Genomic DNA, 15,022 nt, shown 5'->3' with positions numbered 1-15,022 from the left:
ACCTGCCTGGCCTGCCGTGCTCTCCTAATTCCCTCCTTACTGGAGCAGTCACTCCTCCGGCTTTCAGAGGACATGCCTGGCTGCAGCTGTGCTACCCCTGTACTGGCACCCCCCTCATCTGCCAACTTAGCAAACTTATTGGGGTGTTCCAGATCAGGACTAGCCTCTCTGGCACTCTTCCCTCTACCCCGCTTCCTAACTGTCACCCAGCTTGCTACTTCATCGTCCTGCAGCTCCATCCCACCATCCCCCCCCCCTCATCTATCCCATTGAGCGTCTGCTTAGTGAGCAGAAGACTCCTCTCCATATTGTCTATGGATCTCAGTGTTGCCAGCTGCACATTTAGATTCAGAATCTGGTTTTCCAAATGCACAACGTGCTCACATCTCGCACAGCAGTATGCACCCTTGATCGGCTGCTCAAGGATTGCATACATGTGGCAAGATGTGCACTGGATGGCATTAACAAGAGTGGAGCACATTTCCTAATGGGGATTGCACCAGACAGAAAAGTTAAAGAAAAAAAAATAAATACAAAGTATTAATAAGAAACAGACAGCAATTCAGTAATTCCTCCCTTGGAAACTCCCTGACTCCAAAGTCACTGAATCACAAGTCACACTTACCGCCGTTCACACTTACGCTCAGGCCACACTCAGCTCGCTCACACTCGCTATGCTGAAGATTTATAGATTTTTTTTTCTCTAGTTCCCTTAACAGCAATCCACCTTGCTATCCAAATGCACTTCCAAAAACCTCATAAAGGGACAGTGGTCAGAATTGTAAAAATTGGCCTGGTCCATCACGTGCAAACCACCCTTGGGGGTAAAGGGGTTAACCCCGGGTATATTCTGGGCGGGGGGGTTAGTCTGGCCTGTTACACCGGATTGTGCCTGAAGGCAAAAATCTGATGTGTTAAAGTAGCCTTAATCGAGAACTTCCTTTCTCCTGACTTATTGTGCTCTAATACTACAAGTTCCAGGACGCATTGCACTGGCCTATAAGCCAGCACCTAGCACACCCACTCCAAAACACACCCAAACCCCCTCCCTCCTCTATCTTCATTCTAAAACATCTTAACACATTGCAAGCACTTAGGCCAGTGGTGGGGAATCTTTTTTCTGCAAAAGGCCATTTGGATATTTATACCATCCTTCGGGGACCGTACAAACTCAGCCCACAAACTACATCCTGACTCTGGCACTGGTTTCAGGACGTGATCTTTCATTGCATGCCCTTCAGTGTTCTGTAGTGAACGCTGCGTGTGTATGCTAACCGAGCAAGAAGAAATTAATGAGCTAGTGGCAATCAAAATACAGCTCCTTGCCCAAGAATGCGGCCCCTGAGAATCTGCTGGGGGGGAGGGGGGGAGCCTGAGGTTGCCCACCATTGACCTAGGCTGATGAGGAGAGGTCACATCAGGGTCACAAGCTTAAAAGCAGCACCAAGGACTGCACAAACATGGTGATCAAGCTTTTAGCTTTTTCCCTTTATCATCAATTTCATAGTATATATAATTTAGTGTACATATATGATGTAAAGAGATCAAACTGCGCATATGTCTAAGGCAAGTTTCACACTAAAGAAAACACCAAGGAAACCCGGAAAAAACGACCAAAGGCCACACCAGTACGTGTTAAATAATACACAATTTTATTAGTAAATCAGGTAAATTATAACAGAACCAAAAGCAATGCAACATTAAAAAAATCCATAATAAAAGGGGCACTCAATCCAGAAATATTATTCTATCAAGCAATTGTAATCACAAATGTGCACAAAATATATATTTAAAAATAAGGTGCTTAGTGCTTGGGACACCACAAGGTGTCAGTATAAGCATACATACTGTAAGTGGTGAAACCGAGAGGAGATAAGACACGGTGCAAATATAAAGCCACAGTAGAATAATACTTAAAAAGTTACTGCACACTCGGTTTCCTGGATGACGCCCCCCCGAATGCGCTGTCGGACAATGCCTGTATAAGTATACACACACAGCCCGCAGACCCCCCTGGACAGCCCCGCAGACAGCCTGCAGACACCCCGGACAGCACCGCAGACCCCGGCAGACCCACCGGACAGCCCCGTGGACCCCCCGCACAGCCCGCAGTCACCCCGGACAGCTCTGCAGACCCTCCTGGACAGCTCTCAGACCCCCAGATGGCCCTGCAGACCCCCGCACAGCCCCGGAAGACCCCTGCACAACCCCGGCAGACCCCCCGGACAGCCCCGCAGACCCCAGCACCGCCCACAGCCCAGTCACTCTTGATGAGTGACCGCTGTCTGTGGAGGCTGGGTCACGCCTGCTTATGATGTCACATCAATTTCCAGAGCCGATATTATCGGCGAATGCAGCCTGGGGGTCACGTGACCCGGACTCAGCCGCCGGCATAGCGCTGCTCACAGGCAGTATCGGCAACAGAAGGTATTTACAAAATTCATTAGGATTCCCAGCGGGATGCATTGGGAGGTTAATTGAAAGTAGTGGACAGCCCCTTTAACATCACATTCTATGAAGTCCTTGGAGAGAATAATACTCGCCTACTTGTGTCCGAGGGTGAGGACTTTTACTGACCCCCTGCAGTTTGCGTACCAGCAGAGATTGGGGATGGATGATGCTGTAGTGTCTCTGCTACAAACAGTACATTCATTCTTGGACAATGATGGATCTGTAGTGTGCGCCATGTTCTTTGACTTCTCAAGTGTTTTCAATACCTTACAGCCGCCCTTACTGCATAATAAGTTGACTGATATGGTAGTGGATGAGGGGATGGTGAACTGGATAAGCGACTACCTGAACGACAGGCCGTGGTTTGTAAGGATGGGGGAGGTGGTATCTGGCAGTGTACGGAGCAGTGTTGGAGCCCCTCAGGGTACAGTGCTGTCACCTTTCCTCTTCACATTGTATACAGCTGTCTTTCAGTATAAATCAGATTTTTGTCACCTCCGAAGATTATCAGATGACTTTGATTGTAGGGGGCATTTTTTGGCGGTCGCGGGGAGGAGGAATATAGAAGGGGTGTTTTCTGACTTTGTGGATTGGTGCTGGACTAACTGTCTAGAACTAAATGTAAAGAAAACCAAGGAGTTGGTGGTGAGTTATAGAATGAAAAAGGATGATTACTTACCGATCAATATTGCTGGCCAGGAGGTTGAGATTGTTGAGAGCTACAAATATTTGGGGGTTCACCTTGACAGTGAACTCCATTGGAGGTGTCATACAGAAAAGATTAACAAGAAGGGAAGGAGCAGACTGTACTTCGGAAGCTCAGGTCGTTCAATGTGTGCAATAAAGTTCTGGAATTGTTCTACCAGTCCGTTATGGCAAGCGCCATTTTTTTTGCTATCATATGCTGGGTCAGTAGTGTGCGAGTATCTGACGCTAATAAGCTTAATAAACTTATCAAGAAGACAGGCGCGGCTGTTGGCCTCCATCTGGACTCTTGAGGAGGTATTGGAGGATAGGATTCAGAAGAAGTGTAGGGCTATAATGATCAATAATACACACCCACTATACGAGCTGCTCTTGAAGCAGAAGAGCACATTCAGCAGCCGTCTAATCCGACTAAGGTGTAAGAAAGAGAAATTAAGGAAATCATTTGTACCTACTGCTATGGGGATGTATAATAATTTCTTAAGGGTGGTAGACAACAATGACTGATTGCAGGTGTACTAATGTCAATGAACAGTGACTTATATACCTGAACTACCCACATTTATTTGTAATGTAATGTTGATATACAGTGGGGCAAAAACGTATTTAGTCAGTCAGCAATAGTGCAAGTTCCACCACTTAAAAAGATGAGAGGCGTCTGTAATTTACATCATAGGTAGACCTCAACTATGGGAGACAAACTGAGAAAAAAAAATCCAGAAAATCACTATCTGTTTTTTTATCATTTTTTTTTTTTTGCATATTATGGTGCAAAATAAGTATTTGGTCAGAAACAAACAATCAAGATTTCTGGCTCTCACAGACCTGTAACTTCTTCTTTAAGAGTCTCCTCTTTCCTCCACTCATTACCTGTAGTAATGGCACCTGTTTAAACTTGTTATCAGTATAAAAAGACACCTGTGCACACCCTCAAACAGTCTGGCTCCAAGCTCCACTATGGTGAAGACCAAAGAGCTGTCAAAGGACACCAGAAACAAAATTGTAGCCCTGCACTAGGCTGGGAAGACTGAATCTGCAATAGCCAACCAGATTGGAGTGAAGAAATCAACAGAGGGAGCAATAATTAGAAAATGGAAGACATACAAGACCACTGATAATCTCCCTCGATCTGGGGCTCCACGCAAAATCCCACCCCGTGGGGTCAGAATGATCACAAGAATGGTGAGCAAAAATCCCAGAACCACGCGGGGACCTAGTGAATGAACTGCAGAGAGCTGGGACCAATGTAACAAGGCCTACCATAAGTAACACACTACGCCACCATGGACTCAGATCCTGCAGTGCCAGACGTGTCCCACTGCTTAAGCCAGTACATGTCCGGGCCCGTCTGAAGTTTGCTAGAGAGCATTTGGATGATCCACAGGAGTTTTGGGAGAATGTCCTATGGTCTGATGAAACCAAACTGGAACTGTTTGGTAGAAACACAACTTGTCGTGTTTGGAGGAAAAAGAATACTGAGTTGCATCCATCATACACCATACCTACTGTAAAGCATGGTGGTGGAAACATCATGCTTTGGGGCTGTTTCTCTGCAAAGGGGCCAGGACGACTGATCCGGGTACATGAAAGAATGAATGGGGCCATGTATCGTGAGATTTTGAGTGCAAACCTCCTTCCATCAGCAAGGGCATTGAAGATGAAACGTGGCTGGGTCTTTCAACATGACAATGATCCAAAGCACACCGCCAGGGCAACGAAGGAGTGGCTTCGTAAGAAGCATTTCAAGGTCCTGGAGTGGCCTAGCCAGTCTCCAGATCTCAACCCTATAGAAAACCTTTGGAGGGAGTTGAAAGTCCGTGTTGCCAAGCGAAAAGCCAAAAACATCACTGCTCTAGAGGAGATCTGCATGGAGGAATGGGCCAACATACCAACAACAGTGTGAAGACTTACAGAAAACGTTTGACCTCTGTCATTGCCAACAAAGGATATATTACAAAATATTGAGATGAAATTTTGTTTCTGACCAAATACTTATTTTCCACCATAATATGCAAATAAAATGTTAAAAAAACAGACAATGTGATTTTCTGGATTTTTTTTTCTCAGTTTGTCTCCCATAGTTGAGGTCTACCTATGATGTAAATTACAGACGCCTCTCATCTTTTTAAGTGGTGGAACTTGCACTATTGATGATTGACTAAATACTTTTTTGCCCCACTGTACTTGTCCAATACCATAATTTCCCCCGGGATCAGTAAAGCGTTATATATAGCGTTTAATAATGAATCCTCTGTATTCACAAGAAATACCAAAAGTTCATCTGCATATAATGCCACCCTTTCTTCCACAGACCGATGCACAAAGCCCTTTTTTTCCCAACTAGTTCAGAGTTTAATAGCCAGGGGTTCTATCGCCAGTGCGAACTGCAGAGGGGACAGGGGACAGCCCTGCCTAGTTACCCTACACAGCTCAAAAGCTTCTGACGTACAACCATTTATTTTAATTTTGGCACCTGGATTGCAGTATAAAAGCTTGACCCAGGTCAGGAAAAAGGGGCCGAAACCCATGCCCCTCATGATAGACCACAAGTACTCCCACTCGACGTTATCAAAAGCTTTCACCACATCGAGCGAGAGTACTGCCCTCCCCCCTACATTCTGCGACTGTGCCTGTAGATTAATAAAGAGACATCAAAAATATATGGCAGTAGATTTGGCAGGCATGAAGCCAGTCTGGTCGCCATGAACTGAGTAATGACCTTTATGAGTTTCTTGCCTCTGCCGCTTCTAGGTAAAGTGCCTTATACATCTTCTAACACTTGTCCCTAACCTTTGGTCTTCTATATAGCCTGCAGCTACTAGCACTCATACTGCACCCACACACAAAGGATTCACCATGTGAAAGGTAAACTTGTCCCCTTCATCAAGAAAATAGCCAAACAAACCACACATCCACGATGTGATCACAAAATACACTTTAACCCCTTTCTGCCATTGGACGTACTATTCCATCCATGTGGGGTGGGCCCTACTTCCCAAGGACGGAATAGTACTTCCAGCGCGATCCGCCACGCTCACGGGGGGATCGCGGCCGGGTGTCAGCTGCTTATCGCAGCTGACATCCGGCACTATGTGCCAGGAGCGGTCACGGACCGCCCCCGGCACATTAACCCCCGGCACACCGCGATCAAACATGATCGCGATGTGCCGGCAGTGCAGGGAAGCATCGCGCAGGGAGGGGGCTCCCTGCGTGCTTCCCTGAGACCCCCGCAGCAACGCGATGTGATCGCGTTGCTGCGAGGGTCTCCTACTTTCCACTCCCTGCATTCCCCGGATCCAAAGTGGCCGCGGCATCCGGGTCCTGCAGGGAGGGAGGTGAAAGCGTCATCTTGTCCCGCAAAAAATGAGCCGCCATACAGCATCATCAGCAAAAAAATAAAAAAGTTATAGTCCTGAGAATAAAGCAATGCAAAAAGAATTATTTTTTCTATAAAATAGTTTTTATCGTATAAAAGCGCCAAAACATAAAAAATGATATAAATGAGGTATCGCTGTAATCATACTGACCCGAAGAATAAAACTGCTTTATCAATTTTACCAAACGCGGAACGGTATAAACGCCTCCCCCAAAAGAAATTCATGAATAGCTGGCTTTTGGTCATTCTGCCTCACAAAAATCGTAATAAAAAGCGATCAAAAAATGTCACGTGCCCGAAAATGTTACCAATAAAAATGTCAACTCGTCCCGCAAAAAACAAGACCTCACATGACTCTGAGTCCATCAAATATGGAAAAATTATAGCTCTCAAAATGTGATAACGCAAAAAAAATTTTTTGCAATAAAAAGCGTCTTTCAGTGTGTGACGGCTGCCAATCATAAAAATCCGCTAAAAAACCCGCTATAAAAGTAAATTAAACCCCCCTTCATCACCCCCTTAGTTAGGGAAAAATTAAAAAACTGTATTTATTTCCATTTTCCCGTTAGGGTTAGGGCTAGGGTTAGGGCTAGGGTTAGGGTTGGGGCTACAGTTAGGGTTGGGGCTAAAGTTAGGGTTTGGATTACATTAACGGTTGGGAATAGGGTTGGGGTTAGGGTTAGGGGTGTGTCTGGGTTAGAGGTGTGGTTAGGGTTACCATTGGAATTAGGGTTAGGGGTGTGTTTGGATTAGGGTTTCAGTTATAATTGGGGGGTTTCCACTGTTTAGGCACATCAGGGGCTCTCCAAACGCGACATGGCGTCCGATCTCAATTCCAGCCAATTCTGCGTTGAAAAAGTAATACAGTGCTCCTTCCCTTCTGAGCTCTCCCGTGTGCCCAAACAGGAGTTTACCCCAACATATAGGGTATCAGCGTACTCAGGACAAATTGGACAACAACTTTTGGGGTTCAATTTCTCCTGTTAACCTTGGGAAAAAACAAAACAGATGGCTGAAATTTTTTTTTTATTTTCACGGCTCTGCGTTATAAACTGTAGTGAAACACTTGGGGGCTCAAAGTTCTCACAACACATCTAGATAAGTACGTGTGGGGGTCTAGTTTCCAATATGGGGTCACTTGTGGGGGGTTTCTACTGTTTAGGTACATTAGGGGCTCTGCAAACGCAATGTGACGCCTGCAGACCATTCCATCTAAGTCTGCATTCCAAATGGCGCTCCTTTCCTTCCGAGCCCTCCCATGCGCCCAAACGGTGGTTCCCCCCACATATGGGGTATCAGCGCACTCAGGACAAATTGGACAACAACTTTTGGGGTCCAATTTCTCCTGTTACCCTCGAGAAAATACAAAACTGGGGGCTAAAAAATAATTTTTGTGGGAAAAAATTTTTGTTTTATTTTTACGGCTCTGCATTATAAACTTCTGTGAAGCTCTTGGTGGGTCACAGTGCTCACCACACATCCAGATAAGTTCCTTAGGGGGTCTACTTTCCAAAATGGTGTCACTTGTGGGGGGTTTCAATGTTTAGGCACATCAGTGGCTCTCCAAACGCAACATGGCGTCCCATCTCAATTCCTGTCAATTTTGCATTGAAAGGTCAAATGGCGCTCTTTCGCTTCCAAGCTCTGTCATGCGCCCAAACACTTATGGGGTATCGGCGTACTCAGGACAAATTGTACAACAACGTTTGGGGTCCATTTTCTCCTGTAACCCTTGGTAAAATGAAACAAATTGGAGCTGAAGTAAATTTTTTGTGAAAAAAAGTTAAATGTTAATTTTTATTTAGATATTCCAAAAATTCCTGTGAAACACCTGAAGGGTTAATAAACTTCTTGAATGTGGTTTTGAGAACCTTGAGGGGTGCAGTTTTTAGAATGGTGTCACACTTGGGTATTTTCTATCATATAGACCCCTCAAAATGACTTCAAATGAGATGTGGTCCCTAAAATAAAATGGTGTTGTAAAAATAAGAAATTGCTGGTCAACTTTTAACCCTTATAACTCACTAACAAAAAAAAATGTTGGTTCCAAAATTGTGCTGATGTAAAGTAGACATGTGGGAAATGTTACTTATTAAGTATTTTGTGTGACCTATCTCTGTGATTTAATTGCATAAAAATTCAAAGTTGGAAAATTGCAAAATTTTCGCCAAATTTCCGTTTTTTTTCACAAATAAACGCATGTAATATCAAAGAAATTTTACCACTATCATGAAGTACAACATGTCACGAGAATACAGTGTCAGATTCACTGGGATCCGTTGAAGCGTTCCAGAGTTATAACCTCATAAAGGGACAGTGGTCAGAATTGTAAAAATTGGCCCGGTCCATAACGTGCAAACCACCCTTGGGGGTAAAGGGGTTAAACATTAATTTTCATAAACCTGTAGTAAGGAAAAATGACCTGCAGGTGGCACCACACTACCCCAAAGCATACTAATACAAAGCTGAAACAAATCCTAACATTTGCCTTGTGGGCTTTCCAGCTTGCGGAACTCCTTGCCCAGCCTATTTCAGGCATGTACATAGGTATAAAATAGGTATAAAATATTTGCTACATATGTGGAAACTTCACCTGTTTAAGACTTCAGCTTTAAAACTGAAGATATAAATGAATGCAGCCTAAAAGGGACCGGACACGTTCTGAACCATCAGATTTTCCGTATTATTGGACAGTCATTGAAAAGTCTATCTTCCTTCTAAGGTGGCAGCTTATTGGTGACCTAGAGTCACATCTAGTTCCAAGTAAAAAAAACTGCAGCGTTGACATAACTCAGACTGTACATTGTTTGCCGATGTGAGAGATTGGTGGAAACAACCTTGCAAAAATTGAAATAAACAATTCCAACCATAGGGGGAAAAAAATAATAATAATTTACAGATAATTTTTTTTAAAAAAGATGTTCCCAATTATTATACAATGGTGTAAATACGCTCAGTTATGGGGTCAATTCTCCATAATTTTTACTGTCAAAGTGGCACTGCTGTACAGGGAGCTGCTCCGTTCACATACATAGGGCTGTTTTGCACTTCCCTACACTGCAGATAGATGGCAGTGCTGCTGTGGAGGTGAAAAAAATGCTGCTGCCCCTGATCTTTTACAACAAGGTCCTGATAATCAGACCCCTTCTGATCAGTAAGTAAAATACCATTATGTTTAATGTTGGGGGATCTCCTTTAGGCTGGAGTCACACACAACGTATAAAAAATCGGTCCATTTTACACAGACGAGAATCGCAGAAATGTTCCATGAACAGTGATCCGTATGTTATCCGTGTGCAGTGCGAGGATGCGATTTGCTCTCATGTAAGCATCCGTTTGACATCTGCATGGCAAGATTTTCTCACCGGCTTGCAAAATGGACATATAATGGATCCATGGGCTCAAATGTTCGTGAAAACATACAGTGCCTTGCGAAACTATTCGGCCCCCTGGAACTTTTCAACCTTTTCCCACATATCATGCTTCAAACATAAAGATACCAAATGTAAATTTTTGGTGAAGAATCAACAACAAGTGGAACACAATTGTGAAGTTGAATGAAATGTATTGGTTATTTTAAATTTTGTCTAAATTCAAAAACTGAAAAGTGGGGTGTGCAATATTATTCCGGCCCATTTACTTTCAGTTCAGCAAACTCACTCCAGAAGTTCATTGTGGATCTCTGAATGATGCAATGTTGTCCTAAATGCCTAATGATGATAAATATAATCCACCTGTGTGTAATCAAGTCTTCGTATAAATGCACCTGCTCTGTGATAGTCTCAGGGTTCAGTTTGAAGCACAGAGAGCATCATAAAGACCAAGGAACACAACAGGCAGGTCCGTGATACTGTTGTGGAGAAGTTTAAAGCTGGATTTGGATTCAAAATGATTTCCAAAACTTTAAACATCCCAAGTTGCACTGTGCAAGCGATTATTTTGAAATGGAAGGAGTATCATACCACTGCAAATCTACTAAGACCCGGCCGTCCCTCTAAACTTTCATCTCAAACAAGGAGAAGACTGATCAGAGATGCAGCCAAGAGGCCCATGATCACTCTGGATGAACTGCAGAGATCTACAGCTGAGGTGGGACAGTCTGTGCATAGGGCAACAATCAGTTGTACACTGCACAAATCTGGCCTTTATGGAAGAGTGGCAAGAAGAAAGCCATTTCTCAAAGATATCCATAAAAAGTGTAGTTTAAAGTTTGCAATAACTCACCTGGGAGACACACCAAACATGTGGAAGAAGGTGCTCTGGTCAGAACCAAAATCGAACTGATATGTTTGGTGTAAAGGCAACACAGCTCATCACCCTGAACAGACCATCCCCACTGTCAAACATGGTGATGGCAGCATCATGGTTTGGGCCTGCTTTTCTTCAGCACGGACAGGGAAGATGGTTAAAATTGATGGGAAGATGGATGGAGCCAAATACAGGACCATTCTTGAAGAAAACCTGTTGGAGTCTGCAAAAGACCTGAGACTGGGACGGAGATTTGTTTTCCAACAAGACAATGATCCCAAACATAAAGCAAAATCTACAATGGAATGGTTCACAAATAAAAGTATCCAGGTGTTAGACTGGCCAAGTCAAAGTTCAGACCTCAATCCAATCGAGAATCTGTGGAAAGAGCTGAAAACTGCTGTTCACAAACGATCTTCATCAAACCTAACTGAGCTGGAACTGTTTGCCAAGGAAGAATGGGCAAGAATTTCAGTCTCTCGATGTACAAAACTGATAGAGACATACCCCAAGCGACTTGCAGCTGTAATCGCAGCAAAAGGTGGGGCAACAAAGTGTTAAGTTAAAGAAACCGAATAATATTGCACGCCCCACTTTTCAGTTTTTGAATTTCCACAAAAATTTTAAATAACCAATAAATTTCGTTCAACTTCACAATTGTGTTCCACTTGTTGTTGATTCATCACCAAAAATTTACATTTGGTAATCTTTATGTTTGAAGCATGATATGTGGGAAAAGGTTGAAAAGTTCCAGGGGGCCGAATAGTTTCGCAAGGCACTGAATGTCCCATTGAATGTCTGGATATTTAAAGTCCCCCATTATAAGAACCCTATTACTGTTTGCTGCCTTTTTAATTTCCTGCAGCTTTTCATCCTCTACCTGTTCAGCTATAATAGGAGGCTTGTAGCAAACTTCAATTAGCAGCTTTCCATTATTGCCATCCCCATGTACATTTACCCTAGAGTGACTCTACATTGCTGTAACTCCCCCCAATGTCTTCATTAAGCACACGTTTTAATGTGTATTTAACAAAGATGCACACCCCTCCACTTTTTTATCTTTCCTGTCCTTTCTAAATGTAGTGTAACGCTCTTTTTGTTACACAGTCATGGCTCTCGTCAAGCCAGGTCTCCTTAATACCCACATCGTATTATGCAACAGTCATAAGAGTCTCCAGTTCATTCATTTTGCTTGCAAGAATTCTTGCATTTGCCAACAGACATTTAATACTATTAAAGGGAACCTGTCACCCCGTTTTTTGAGATTGAGCTATAAATACTGTTAAATAGGGCCTGCGCTGTGTGTTCCTATAGTGTATGTACTGTACCCCAATTCCCCATGTACGCTGAGAAATAACTTACCAAAGTCGCCGTTTTCGCCTGTCAATCAGGCTGGTCAGGTCGGGAGGGCGTGGTGACATCGCTGGTTCTTCCTCAGCTTTACGTTAGTGGCGTAGTGGTGAACAAGCAGCGCGCGATTTGCGCTGTCATCCCTTTCGTCGGTGGGGGCGGCCATCTTCCTGGGGCCGCGCGTGCGCAGATCGAGTGCTCTGCTGCACGGGGCTTCAGGAAAATGGCCGCGGGATGCCGCGCGTGCGCATTAGAGATCGCGGCGGCCATTTTCCCAAAGCCGAGTTTGCATCTCGGCTTTGGGATAATGGCCGCCGCGATCTCTAATGCGCACGCGCGGCATCCCGCGGCCATTTTCCTGAAGCCCCGTGCAGCAGAGCACTCGATCTGCGCACGCGCGGCCCCAGGAAGATGGCCGCCCCCACCGACGAAAGGGATGACAGCGCAGATCGCGCGCTGCTTGTTCACCACTACGCCACTACGCCACCAACGTAAAGCTGAGGAAGAACCAGCGATGTCACCACGCCCTCCCGACCTGACCAGCCTGATTGACAGGCGAAAACGGCGACTTTGGTAAGTTATTTCTCAGCATACATGGGGAATCGGGGTACACTACATACACTATAGGAACACACGGCGCAGGCCCTATTTAACAGTATTTATAGCTCAATCTCAAAAATCGGGGTGACAGGTTCCCTTTAAGCACGTCTGTTACTCCTACTCAGCTCCCTGCTTCCGTATCCCAGCCCCCTCTAAATCCTCATTTACCCCTACTGCCTCCCTCTCTGTCTACTCCTATCTATCCCCTTATTAGCACAGCTACCCTCCCTCCCCCAGATGCTAGTTTAAAAGCTCCTCCATCCGTCTTGCTATGTTTTACTCAAGCACAGCTGCACCCTTCCCATTGAGGTGCAGCCCGTCCCTTACCATAGAGCCTGTAGGCAACAGAGAAGTCAGCCCAGTTCTCCAGGAACCCAAACCCTTCCTTCCTGCACCTGTTTCTAAGCTACATATTTATCTCCCTAAGCTCCTGATGTTTTTCTATTGACGCTCCTGGTACTTACAGTATTTCTGATAGCACCACCTTGGAGGTCCTGGCCTTTAGCTTCTCTCCTAGTTCCATGTAATCATTCTAAAGGGCCTTCCACGTCCCTCTAACTTTGTTGTTGCTACCGATGTGCACCATGACCACTGGGTTCTCTCCAGCCCCACCTAGCAATCTATCTATCCGATCCGCAATATGATGAACCCGATTATCCAGCAAACACACTGTTCGGCATTCACTGCCTAGGTGCCTAATTATAGAGTCCACTACCATCTGTCTGGCCTTTGCTGCACTTCTATTTCCCTTTCCTACAGCAGTCATTTTCCTGGTTGCTAGGAGCAACGTCCTGCTGCAGTGATTCCAGTCCTGGGCTTGCATTCCTAATATCAGCCTTACAGGCATATTTACTAGGTTGTGCCAGATCAGGACTGGGCTCCCTGGCTCTTTTCCCCCTACCCCTTCTTGTTACATTTACCCAGCTGCGCACTTCTCTGTCCTGATCCTCCCCATGTCCACCCTCCTCCATATCACTGGCCCCAGCGAACGCAAGCTCAGTGACCTCTAAACTCCTCCAGGTTTGCAATGCTCCTGTTGCAAGCTGCACATTTCGATACATTACCTGGGCTTCCAAACATGTAACTCGCTTGCATCAAGTGCAGACATACCGTATATACTCGAGTATAAGCCGACCCGAGTATAAGCCGACCCCCCTAATTTTGCCACAAAAAACTGGGAACACTTATTGACTCGAGTATAAGCCTAGGGTGGAAAATGCAGCAGCTACCAGTGAATTTCAAAAATAAAAATAGATGCTCCATACCGTTCATTATGGCCCCATAGATGTTCCATATAAAGCTGTGCCACATATAATGCTCTGCACCGTTCATTATGGCCGCATAGATGCTCCACATAAAGCTGTGCCATATATAATGCTCTGCACCGTTTAGTATGGCCCCATAGATGCTCCACATAAAGCTGTGCCCCATATATAATGCTCTGCACTGTTCATTATGGCCCCATAGATGCTCCATATAAATGTGTGCAATATAGAATGCTGCTGCTGCAATAAAAAAAAAAATGACATACTCACCACTCTTGCTTGCAGCTCCTCAGTGTCCCGTCTCGGCGTCTCTCCGCACTGACTGTTCAGGCAGAGGGCGGCGCGCACACTAGTACGTCATCGCGCCCTCTGACCTGAACAGCCAGAGCAAGAGGACGCAGAAGACGGAGCGGCGCCCGGTGGGTGGAACGGGGACAGGTAAATATGACATACTTACCTGCTCCCGGCGTCCCTGGCTCCTTCTCCCGGACAGCTGGTCTCCGGGTGCCGCAGCCTCTTCCTCTGTCAGTGGTCACCGGTACAGCTCATTAGAGGAATGAATATGCGGCTCCACCCCTATGGGAGTGGAGTCCATATTCATAACTTTAATGAGCGGTACCATGTGACCGCTGAACCGAGGAAGAGCTGAAAATCTCGGCTTATACTCGAGTATATACGGTACTCATCCTCAAACGGCTGTTCATGGCTTGCATACTGTACTGTATATCTCACAAGATGCACATCGGGTGGCAGTGTCCAATGGGGATAACAATAAGAATAAAGCAGTAAAAAAAACAGTGGAAGCTACTAAGGAAAATACCAAACTATACTCAAGTTCTCCTGAAACCATTATAGTTCTTCACAGAACTTTGGGCCCAAGTAGTCATCTCCTTTCTCTTTTTAATTTAAAAAACTGTTTTCACTGAAGAGATATTGTACCCATTAATTGAGAATTTACAAAATGAATGCACAATCCTGGTGTAGAAAGAAGCAGATTTATCTGATAAGATATTACACAAAGTTGCTT

The 15,022-nt window shown here is 44.9% G+C and overlaps 1 protein-coding gene across 8 annotated transcripts in view; it reads left to right on the top strand.

Annotated features, from left to right (window-relative positions):
- The window catches only part of LONP1 (lon peptidase 1, mitochondrial), a 480,916-nt gene that overhangs the window by 451,366 nt on the left and 14,528 nt on the right, over nt 1–15,022 (top strand). The gene's annotated exons all lie outside the window — the stretch shown is intronic.

Source organism: Ranitomeya imitator, chromosome 1, assembly GCF_032444005.1.
Source record: "Ranitomeya imitator isolate aRanImi1 chromosome 1, aRanImi1.pri, whole genome shotgun sequence".
Classification (NCBI taxonomy): domain Eukaryota; kingdom Metazoa; phylum Chordata; class Amphibia; order Anura; family Dendrobatidae; genus Ranitomeya; species Ranitomeya imitator.
This window is presented reverse-complemented; position numbering and strand designations above follow the sequence as displayed.